The following is an 11,750-nucleotide window of genomic DNA, read 5'->3' on the forward strand; positions in this document are numbered from 1 at the left end:
AAACCTTGAGGGCGCTCCAAACTTTTGTATTAAAACTACTCCTGTCAAGGTTGATGTACAAAAACACAAGCTAATTCTTCCATTCACACTTGAGTAAGAAATGAGTAACATGGAAGGTTGAGGTGTGTTCAACTTTTGAGAGATATGTGAAAATGTCTGGTCAACCCCAAGAAACAGGTTTAGTGAAACAGTGGCTACAACAAAATGAATACTAAGACTGTGTTGACCTCTTCTGGAAGATACAGGAACCAACAACTCCACTTTAGGGTTGGAAAACCCAGTGTGTACCAGTTGCAGCCAATCATTCTTTACCTCTCAACTTGCCTGTTCGTTTGTTTACTGGTGATTACTTTGCTTGAAATCCAGTGGCTTCCACATTTTGATTGCCTTTTTTGGTCTTAAGTCCTGTTCCTGTCAAGATATGAATTGGTTGCTTTTTGTTTATGGTTCGTCTTTAGTTGTTCTTTTATTCTCTAATGTTCTTGTATTATTTTAATTATAATTCATAATTATATGGACATCTACCCTGCATTTTTTGTCAGTTGGCCACCAGACCAGACTGGCTGCTTCTCTGGCATGGAAGATAGGGGGTCTGGAAATTATTAGGTCCAGGGTTTTTAATTTTACAGTATTAAATGAGGACACGATGGGACAAACCCTCTTCTGATAACCTTTCCATATTTCGTGATGATTTTAATCAAACACATTGCGTTTCCTTCCACGTTCCAAAATAATGTAATTGTAATGCCCTGGTTGCTTAATGTTTTGGTGACCCGGCCAGAGGTTTTTTTCTGTATTGTACCCAATGATCCACTGTGACCCTGATCAGGGTTAAACATTTAGTGAAAATAAATAAATTAAATAATGAATTACTGGGTATTTAGATCTGTGCAGGTACAAAATCAGACTTAAATGTTCTGTATTTGTTTATGTATTCATTCTAACGCAACCATACCTGCATGCAGCAATAGTTTTAAACATGTCAAACTGCCAAATTTCTTTCTTTTCACTATACAGCTCCTTGTGAAGTCTAAAATAGTCTACATCATTTTAAAGAAAAAAATCATAATTCTTAATGAGGCCTGGCTCACAATCCAATTAATTTTAAAGGTGTTTCATAGTGTTGAGGTCAAGATTCTGTGCCAGCCACTACGCTTTAAGCACAGCATTGAGATAAAAGGCTTATTTATACATCTGTTGGCAATATGTGTGGCTAAACCACCTAAAACCAATTTATTTAGAGGGGTGTCCACATATTTAAAACAAAGAGATTAAACTAAAGCAGAAGTATTGGTAGTAAAGTTGATATCTGACTAAAACGAACAAACAAACAAAAGCATTAAAGCATTGCTGTCACTTGCAGTACATAATAATCTGATTGAATTAGACCTAGAACAGATGTGCTCCTGAGGGCATGTTCAGCAAAAAAAAACCCTGCTCTCTGCATCCAAGTTCGACTCTCTGCAATAAGCTGCACCTAAACAAACTAAAACTGAAAGGTTTCTGACACTAGTAAAACAATATTTGTATATACTAAGTTCATACATAAACTCTGAAGTAAACAGAAAAAAAGAATCAATTTCTTACCTTTTCGTCAGTCCGCCTGATCAGACTGCTTGTTTCTCTGGCATGGCAGATGGGTGGTCTGGACTGGTCTGTGGTGGTCATAGTGCTGTGAGCAATGGAAAGGAGAGAGATGTAGACAGATAGAGAAAAAATAATACACTGAGTGTGATCAGCTGCCACACAACCACCCACTGTAAACACACACACACTGTAAACACACACGTGTACACATTGATACACTCCTCCCCATCACCTGTTACTGCCACCAACAGAGCATGTACAGGTGGTGGAGCATGTCATGGAACACCACAAATTAAGGAGCTTGATCACTAAAACAAACACAATTAAATTGGAGAGTTTTATTAGCTTGGATTGTCAGTAACAGTAGGGAGGCAACAATAAAAAGCTGTAGCCGTTATCAATTTAATATAAGATTTTATATGAACATGCAGTAAAATAAGTTCAGGACCAGATTTCTTGATGAAAAGTCGAGACTTTATCAAGGAGGAACAGTTTCAGATATAAATGATTAACTATGTTACTGGATGATGTCTGCTATAACAACTTGTTGAAGCTACAATATTTTCTCACCTGACCTCCCTGACTTAAAATATTTTTGTTTGTTTAATAACTGAACATTCTGGCTTGGTAAAACATATCCTAAACAAAACAAATACAATTAGACTAATTAATGGAATATATTTTTCCACATCAGTTAAAGTAAGAAAATACATAGAAAATCGGCTAAAGCACATGGGATTAACATTTAGCAAAATTGCTAAGGCTAGCAAGGCACCCTGACTTAAAATATTTTTGTTTGTTTAACAACTGGACATTCTGGCTTGGTAAAACAAACCTTAAACAAAAAAGTACATTTAGTTTAGTTTATATTAGTTTATAGTTTATATTTTTCCACATCAGTTAAAGTAAGAAAATACATGTACATAGAAAATCGGCTAAAGCACATGGGATTAACATTTAGCAAAATTGCTAAGGCTAAGTAACATGCTAATGAATAACAAGTTTGGAAGCATTGTATCAAGCCTTACAACATTTGTTTACTACCCTGTTATACCTGAAGATGGCAGCAGTAATGTTTTTTAAACTTGACCACATATATGTGTAAATAAATAGCATATTTTAACGCTTCCTCACATCTCTTTTTTACTTTACAAAAAAAATTTTGTTTAACAAAACACCACTAACACTGTCCAATAATTATGTTTATAGAATGTGTTTTTAGTCATTGTAGAATAATGTAAAATTGTAGAATAATGTAGAACACTACTCATGTCTCTAGTCTTCTCTCCCTCAGTTACTTTAGATTAGAAATGTCTCCTGTATTTATTGTAGTTCTTTGTATTTATTGTACTGTTCTTTTCTATCCGCACTGTGTATATTGTATTGTTTTCCACTTGTATTCTGTGTTGCACCCTGGTCCTGGAGGAACTTCGTTTCGTTTCAATATGTACTTGTATATAGCTGAAATGACAATAAAGCCTTTCTTGAACTCTCTTAACATAACATAAAATTGTAAAATAACTGTTGAATAACAGCATGACTTCTAATAATGGAGGTACACTGTAAAAACAAAACATTGAGGGGGCTCAAATCTTTTAAAACTACTCATGTCATGGCAATGTACATAAAACACAAGTCAACTATGTTCAAGTTAACTAAAATGTTGTTTTTTTTCTATTTCTTTATGCATTTTTTTCCCAATTTAGTGTAGTCAATTTGTCTACCGCTGCTGGGGGATCCCTGATTGCAGTCGAGGAGGGTATATTGCTGCTCACGCCTCCTCCGACCCGCGTGCAGCCACAGGCGCCTCTCTATCTGCTAATCAGGGTCCTTACACAGCGTTTGAAAACCCCACTCACATAGTCCGGTCATGCCGCCCTAGCAGAAACGTGTCTGCTGCAGGCACTGCCAATTATGCCCGCTAGATGGCGCCCAGCCGACCAGTGGCAACGCCGAGTTTTAAACCGAGAAGTTCAGAATCTCAGTGCTGGTGTGCTAGCGGAATATTCTGCTGCGCCACCTGGGCGCCAAACTAAAGTTTTTTTTTAACTCGACGACATACACTGTGTGAACAAAAGTATGTGTAAATAAATAGGGTTTTTTTTACTTTACTTTACTTTTTGGCAATCGTTTGCAGAAGGACTCACATCTCTTATTGTTTGGTGGAACCTTATTTATTTTAGTACTACATCCATTACTTAAAAAACAAAATCTAATTAAGAGCAGAGACAGATAATATGGATACGATTAATTTGTAATGGTCCCCCTACACATATTCATACTATAACAGATCTTGGCTTTTGCACCTTTCACCGATGGTCGTTTTTGGTGTTTGGCATGAAGAACTTAACGTGTGCTTTTCCCGAACACAGCACACGTTTCCACAGTCTTCTGGTCCATCTGAGATGAGCTCTGACCCCAAGAAATAAGTTTCTGTATTTAACTGATGTTTGACTTTGTCTTTGAATAATAACATTGTAGGTTGCATTTCTTGATGCAGCGGCATTGTATAATAAGTGACAACAATTTTCTGAAGTACTCCTGAGAGCATATGGCTATATTTATAACAACAGCATGTCACACAATGCTGTCTGAGGGCTTAAACCAGGGCCTGTCTAAAGGCCAGTTGAAATCTAAGTTTGGACATTTCTCTTGTAGTTAGAGACAAACATACAGAGATGGTTGATGCTGTGTAGACAGTGTGCAGCCATATACAGTAGGAAACTACTTCTGTTCATGCTGTAAATAAATGCCTCTATAAGGCTGCTTTGTTCAACAGAGCTGAGGATTTTAGCTCTGTCATTAATATTTCATAGCTTCTTATACATAATATATGAGGTTGGCTTTCATAATTGCTCATAATGATCTTTGCTTCTAAACTGCATCTTTGGTGACACCTATTCTACACTCAAACATATAGCAATGTTTACAAAAATAACTCATCATCTTTCCAAATTCACTGGACCCACTAGGATCAGTGAAATTTTAGAGAAGAGCTGTGAGGTAATTAAATAATTAGAACACCTCGCAGGAAGCAGGTTTAAGAGCGGGCGTGTTTAATGTTGCCTTTCTAGGTGTGATTATGGAGTGTGTTGAGGTGGCCGGACAGAGGCTTGCACCCATTGTGGCCAGCGTGACTGATTTACTGCCCGAGGCAGGGGAATTGGGATTGAAAAGGCATGGACAGTTGTATATGCCGGGGCAATTACACTGTGGCGTTTACAACCAAAAAGAAACAGAGCTGGACGGGGCCGAAACCCTTTTTCTTCTCATGACAACTGACTCATAAAGAATAATAGATCCTCAGCTATAAGCCTCTGTACTTGTCCTGGCCATCCCACCCACTGGAATAAGCTGTCATTAGTGGGCTGCTCGTAAACAGACGGCTTGGGGTGGACGGTGTAATAACCCACCCTTTTCTTACTTCTCCTTGTTTCTTTCATCCATTATACTCCCTTCTGTCTCTTGCCCAGAGGGATACAAGTCAATATGTAATTCCATTTGAAGTTTATACATTGATTATTTATACAGTGTGTTTACTGATTGTTTAAGATTGCCAGCTACATTATTTAGAAATGTTGGAATACCATTTAATACAGCAAAACATGTTGCAAGATGTCACATAGGTAGATCAAATGGGTTCTTTGTAAGAGGTCCATTTACAAATAAATGTACAAGTATATCCAAATAAGAAAAGCATTCTTTTAGCACACTGGTTTACATTAGCATAGCAGTGATAAATATATTCCAGTGTATCCATCTATATAATGTATTGAATGAGAGTGTTCACGGGTCAAATGGAGCCTTTCAATGGTACACATTCAGTCCATGGTTTGGACTTTGTATCCATGTATATCATTTAATTTACGTCACCTTCTATGACAATTAGTGTTTGCAGAGAAGCAACCCCATATCATGATGCTTCCAACTTCATACTTACTGTGGCTGTGGTGTTTTTGGGAACATGATTAGCTAAATCATAGCCAAAGAGTTATATTGGGTTTCCTCTAACTAGAGTACATTCAGTGCAGTGTATAACTTCTTATTCTCTGTTTAACCATTTTCCCTACTGAGCACTATGACATTTATGTAAGCATTAACTTGCTACAATTACAAAGCACAATCCAGGTGGGTAGTGTTCCACTTGTTTGTTTAAGTCCCTTTATCACTTCAGGTGTTTAGCCCGAGGTACCTATTATTCCTGGCTGATTCTTATAGCCCTGCTGGTATTGTAACTGGCAGGAGATTAGCATTAACAAGAGTGCTGACAACAGGAAGTTGTAAATTAGAGTTTAGGAAGCAGAGGTGGGGTACTGTTAAAATGCCCTGTTGGTTTTGATCAGAAGACACAAGGGAAGACAAAGCTGAAGGCCGCATTTAGCTCACTTTCTGGGCCAAAGTGCCTTCTTATAACATAAAGAGTCGCAAGTAGCAACTACTGTATATACATGCTGATCTTGTCTATGTGATTAAAGTTTAACTATAAAGATAAATCTAATAGTTAACTGACATCTATTTTTAAAGAAAATTCTATCTGTATTAAATTAAAGAAATCTGTATATACACCAATCAGGCATAACATTATGACCATCTTCCTTATATTGTGTTGGTCCTCCTTTTGCTGAGATGCACTGTGTATCCTGACACCTTTCTATCAGAACCAGCATTAACTTCTTCAGCAATTTGAGCTACAGTAGCTCGTCTGTTGGATGGAACCACACGGGCCAGCCTTTGCTCCCCACGTGAAACAATGAGCCTTGGCCTCCCATGACCCTGTCGCTGGTTTACCACTGTTCTTTCCTTGGACCATTTTTAATAGATACTGACCACTGCAGACCGAGAACACCCCACAAGAGCTGCAGTTTTGGAGATGCTCTGACCCAGTCGTCTAGCCATCACAATGTGGCCCTTGTCAAACTCACTCAAATCCTTACGCTTGCTCATTTTTCCTGCTTCTAACACATCAACTTTGAGGATAAAATGTTCACTTGCTGCCTAATATATCCCACCCATTAACAGGTGCCGTAATGACGAGATAATCAGTGTTATTCACTTCACCTGTCAGTGGTCATAATGTTATGCCTAGTCGGTGTATGATTGAGTGGCCCCTCAAGCCATTGAATTTTCACCAGGATAGGGAGAATATCTTTATTTGTCATATATATGTTACAAAAGCCTATTCTAATGGAATTAGTGTTACACATGTTTTACAGATGAGTTAAATATGTAATGTACAAAAATTAGCTTAGGTATATTGTTTTTCTCCATAAACAAACGATTTTATCTTTCCCAATCCAATATGAAACCAGGTACCAAACCAATATAGATGATGTTCAATTAACAAAAAACAACTCTTCTCACAAACTCAATTATCATCAGACTGCTGCCCTATCAACTGCCCTCATATGTCTATTACCAGTTTGGGGTAGTCATCAGTGTGCTCCAGATGCAAATTAGATGATTTGTTTAAAAAATGCAAGGCTGTTTCCTCTGAATGTATTTCCCTCTCTCCTGCAAGCAGACGGAACTTATTATCAGAACAAAAAATATAACAACGACCTTCTTCACTTCACCTGTCTAATTATCTCAGTGCTGCCTAAGCACCTGTGTGTCCCGTACTACTACATCCTCCACGACTTAACAGCCTTCAGCACAGCACCTTCATTTCCGAACTCTTTTATTACCCCACACCACGGCTGCAAACAAATCAGGGACATCTAAGTCCAGCTGGAGACTGCGGGAGAACCACCGCAGATTAATGATAGCTCTTTAAGTGCCGAACTTTCAGGCATGATTGCTTTCTAACACGTGTAGTTGAGTGAGCTCGTAAAGCCGGGGCGGCCCGTGTCTCTCGGCGCAGGTGTGCTGGGGGCCTCTACGCTATAAACGCTACCAAAAGTAATCAGATGCAGAAGTTTAGGATGATAAAATGTACTGCACACATGTCGGCAGGACTTAAGCTTGCTAAGGTGCCAGACTAAAGATAAAATTTGTGAATGTTGAGCTCTGGGGATCCCAATGGCAGAAAATTATTTTGCAGAGCAATTTGTCTTAATTTTTTCAGTTTTGCCTAAACTTTAATCATCTACCTTCAATGTTTTCTATTATAAACCACAAACCTTAAAGCTTTGCGACAACTGCTTGACGTCCAAATTTGATGAAACAGTGTCTGCCATGGACTTTCCTCCACAGTCACCTGACCTAAACCCCTATGGCCGAGCATTCACTACATATCATGCTGGGATAACATGAAGCATCAGATTTTGCACAAACGTTGCCAAATTGAGTACATGTTTTTCATTTTTATCAATCATTTTCTCCAGGTCAGGATCACTGTGGATCTGGTTCCTTTAGGAAACACTGGGCGAAAGGCAGGGATATGCCAAAAAGGGTGGTAATCCACTGCATGACTTTGGCCTTCCCCTAACCTTTTCAGACATAACCAATTAAGTCTGTGTAGATGCTTGGTAGGCTGATATCATCGCTGAGATTCAAACCCAGATCTCAGTGATGGTGTGGTAGTGTAATAGACCTCTGCACCACCCAATTCATGTAAATATATATTTTCATAGATTTTTCAAACTGTTATTATCATATGATCTGTAATACAAAATATGCATTAATTGTAAGAAAAATGCAAAACAATTTACACTAGTGGCCCTACTGAGTATACACTACTGATCAAAACCAAAAGCAAAAATAAAACACAGGATGTAAAGGAACCACAATGCTGTATAGCACCCATTCTCTACCAGCTGCCATATCATGCCATATCAAGATAAAATATTTAAATATGAAAATAAAAAACTGGTGTTAACTTACATACATGCTTTGTTCCATAAGCATCAACGCACATGTAAATAACACGAGTGGAAAAGCGCATCTGATAAAAAAAAAGGCAACTTTAAGCCTTGAAACATCACAAAACTGCATTTTCTGTCTGTATTATTTTTAGCTGTAATACTTTTAGGATTTTTTATAGTATATATATTTTATTACTTCTCATGTAATTCTCCTGTCTTCCACACACACACAACCTTGGATTAGCTATACTGTTCTCCTTAGGTTTTCTATCAAATACTATGAGCCAGAGGTATGTAAACACCTAAACATAAAATTGTGCATCAAAGTGGAGTCACCCCAACCCCCCAGCTTTAGCACTATTCCGGAGAGGCTTTCAACAACATTTTGTAGTGTATGTGGGAGTATGTGCTAAAATAATAAAGCATTTTTGCCAGGCTTGTTATGATGTGGGAGGAAGGACCCAAGGATGCGGAGGTTTAACTAAAAAAGGTTTTATTTACAAAATCATAAACATAATATACATAAAATAAAAGGAATAACAGTAACAAAAAACACTTCGGGAAATCCCGAAGGCAGCCGGTGACGCCAGACTGAAAGAAACAAGGGAAAAAACATAAAGGGGAAAAAGGGAAAGCGCGAGGCGCGAACGCTGGTCGCTCACCTCCAGGCTGGGAGCTTAAGCACGCTGCCACAGCAACGCTGAAAGCAAAACCGCTCCCAGCACTAAAGAGGCGAAGCGACCGGGTTCGCGAGGTGGGAAACCTCGCGCTGTTGACCGAAGAAGGGGGGATAACACCGCCGGTAGATAAATGGCACGGCGCTCACCAGCAGTTAATGCTGGTCAGCGCCATGCCATCCACCGGGTGTGATTTACTTGCGGATTTCAAAAGTTAAAAGCAAAGGCGCTGTCACCAGCCAGGGTGGCTGGGAAGTGGCCATTTGCTCCTGCGCTCCAGAGGGCGGAACGTGACGCTGTCACCAGCGGTAGCTGGGAGGGGGTCAGGTTCCTCTGGGCGCAGTCATGGGGTCTCTAGGTGGCGGCGGCACGGCGGCTCGACGGCTCGGCGGCAGCGGCCCGACGGCGACCTGAGAGCGGCAACCAGGCGGCGGCGGCGGCACGACAGCTGCGGCACTATGGCGGCGGCGGCGGCGTGGTGGCGCCCACTAGCGGTGGCCCGGCGGCAGCGGCACGGCGGCGGCGGCACAGTGCGGCGGCACAACCTGAAGATAAAAAAAAAAAACAATAAACATAAAAGGACACCGCAGTGTCAAACAAACTCAAAGAAAGAAAAAAGAATCGGCCAACATGAGCAGAAGGTGCGACGGCTACAGCTCTGCACCTATCCCTTAAATAAGGGAAGGCACAGGTGTAGCCACTTCGCCCTAACGAGCTGGCCAGGTACTTAAAGGCACAGCTCGTTTCTGCTCTGTAAGGCCTGTGGCATCAGGGAGAGATGGTACATTCCCCTGATGCCACAGAGCCTAACAAGGCTAGGTACTGATATGGAATGAGAAGAACTTTATGGACCCAGTAGTACTTTATATTGCAGAGAGGGGGTCATAAACAGCTCATCTGAAATAGCCAGATAAAAAATCATTTTATTATCCTTTGTGTAACACGCAGAGGTAAAATATGCTAGCCCTCTACTGGTAAGATATGCTGCTATTGTCCAGTCAGGCATCTGCACAGACATGGACAGCCTAGCCATTGGGAGGGGCACTTACATTTACATTTTTGACATTTAGCAGACGCCTGTATCCAAAGCAACTTACAGTACTGTGACAGGATATTGTCTAAGCATTTGAGGGTTAAGCGCCTTGCTCAAGGGCCCAACAGTGGCAACCTAACAATAACAATACTACTCACCAATGATGGAAAAATCAGTGGGAACCTTGGGCTTTTTTCACTGCAACAAGACGCACCCACGTAGGGGTGATAGGAGACAATAACACCTGAAGTGTGTTCCTTATGTCCAGTCAAATTTGTAACTTTGTTTTGGTTGCCATCACTGCAGAAAATCCCCCTCCACAAAAAAAGGATGTTGAAAATGAAAGCAGTGTTCTTATTGTTTTTGTAGCGATCTCTAATTATTTATTCTTTCTGTTTGGCCCGGTAATAAATGACCGTCCGCCACCCGGTGGTTGGAGACCACTGATCCAACATGCTAGCCTACCACCTCTGAGACACAGACATGATGTCTGTCAGGACAGCAGCTCGAAGGGATTCTGTATTACTGCTGCAATTGCAGATGCCTGCACAGAGATGATGAATAATGGAGAGCAGTGTGTGACACTCCGTATGTGATACTGCTCTCTGTGCAAACCTGTATCTGGCAAGATTAAACGAAGGGGTTGGCAGCTGCACAAGTTGGAGGAGGCATGTGTTAGGAACGGGTTTTTTCGTTCATGGTAGGGGTCTGCAGCAGTGGAGAAAAGATACAAATAGGTAAGTGGATATGACTACATTGAGTAAGAAAAAGGAATCCATAAATATGATATAATGATATAATATGATAAATTGTAGCCAAGTGGTTAAAGTACTGGACTAGTAATTAGAAGGCTGTTGGTTTAAGCCCCACCACTGCCAGGTTGCTGTTGTTGGACCCTTGAGCAAGGTCCTTAAGCCTCAATTGCTCAGATTGTACTGCAGTCCCATCATAGCCATGCTTCTAGAGAAGGGAAAAAAAAGAGGAAGCAGGACGGGCGGGTATATCGCGAGGAGGGCCGGAGGGACAGAAAGCTCTCCAATTGGCCAGGTAAAGTCACATGCTTGCTTTGGAATGCTAATTCATGCTGAATTTTTTTTCCTCCTCTAGAGCTTCTGAGCTCCTCTGCCTGGTGTGGACTGTCCTCTCGGACAGAGTCGCACTTAGGAATGGTGTAGGATATCAGAGAAGGAAGTAAGACTGAATCCAGGAGAGAGGACGAGCTCTGTGTTGAAGGTACGGACACAAAGAATAGTTCCTTTTTGCTTTTTCTGTGCTGCCTTTTATGTGGCCATACATGCTTCTGCTACTTTCTGTGTATATACAGTGGGTGTTTGTGAGACTATGAATGCATATTTGTTTGTGTGGAATTGCACGAGTGTGAAAGAGGAAATGTTTTAAGAAAATAGGAATGCTTTTTTCTGCATGTGCCTTTTTCATTCAGCAAGTGTTTGTTCAGTTGAATTCCACCACAATGTACTGCTGTGCACGGAAAGCCTGCTCTGCAGTGGACTGGTTATTACATGAATTAAAATATCTGGCCAGGATCAAGAGCAAACGTTTTATTTTATTAATACAGTTTAAAAAATACAAATTATATGATCAAATAAATGCATATCTTTTTGATATATGATATTAAGATGACTGTCCAAC

This window comes from Trichomycterus rosablanca, chromosome 19 (genome assembly GCF_030014385.1).
Source record: "Trichomycterus rosablanca isolate fTriRos1 chromosome 19, fTriRos1.hap1, whole genome shotgun sequence".
Taxonomy (NCBI): domain Eukaryota; kingdom Metazoa; phylum Chordata; class Actinopteri; order Siluriformes; family Trichomycteridae; genus Trichomycterus; species Trichomycterus rosablanca.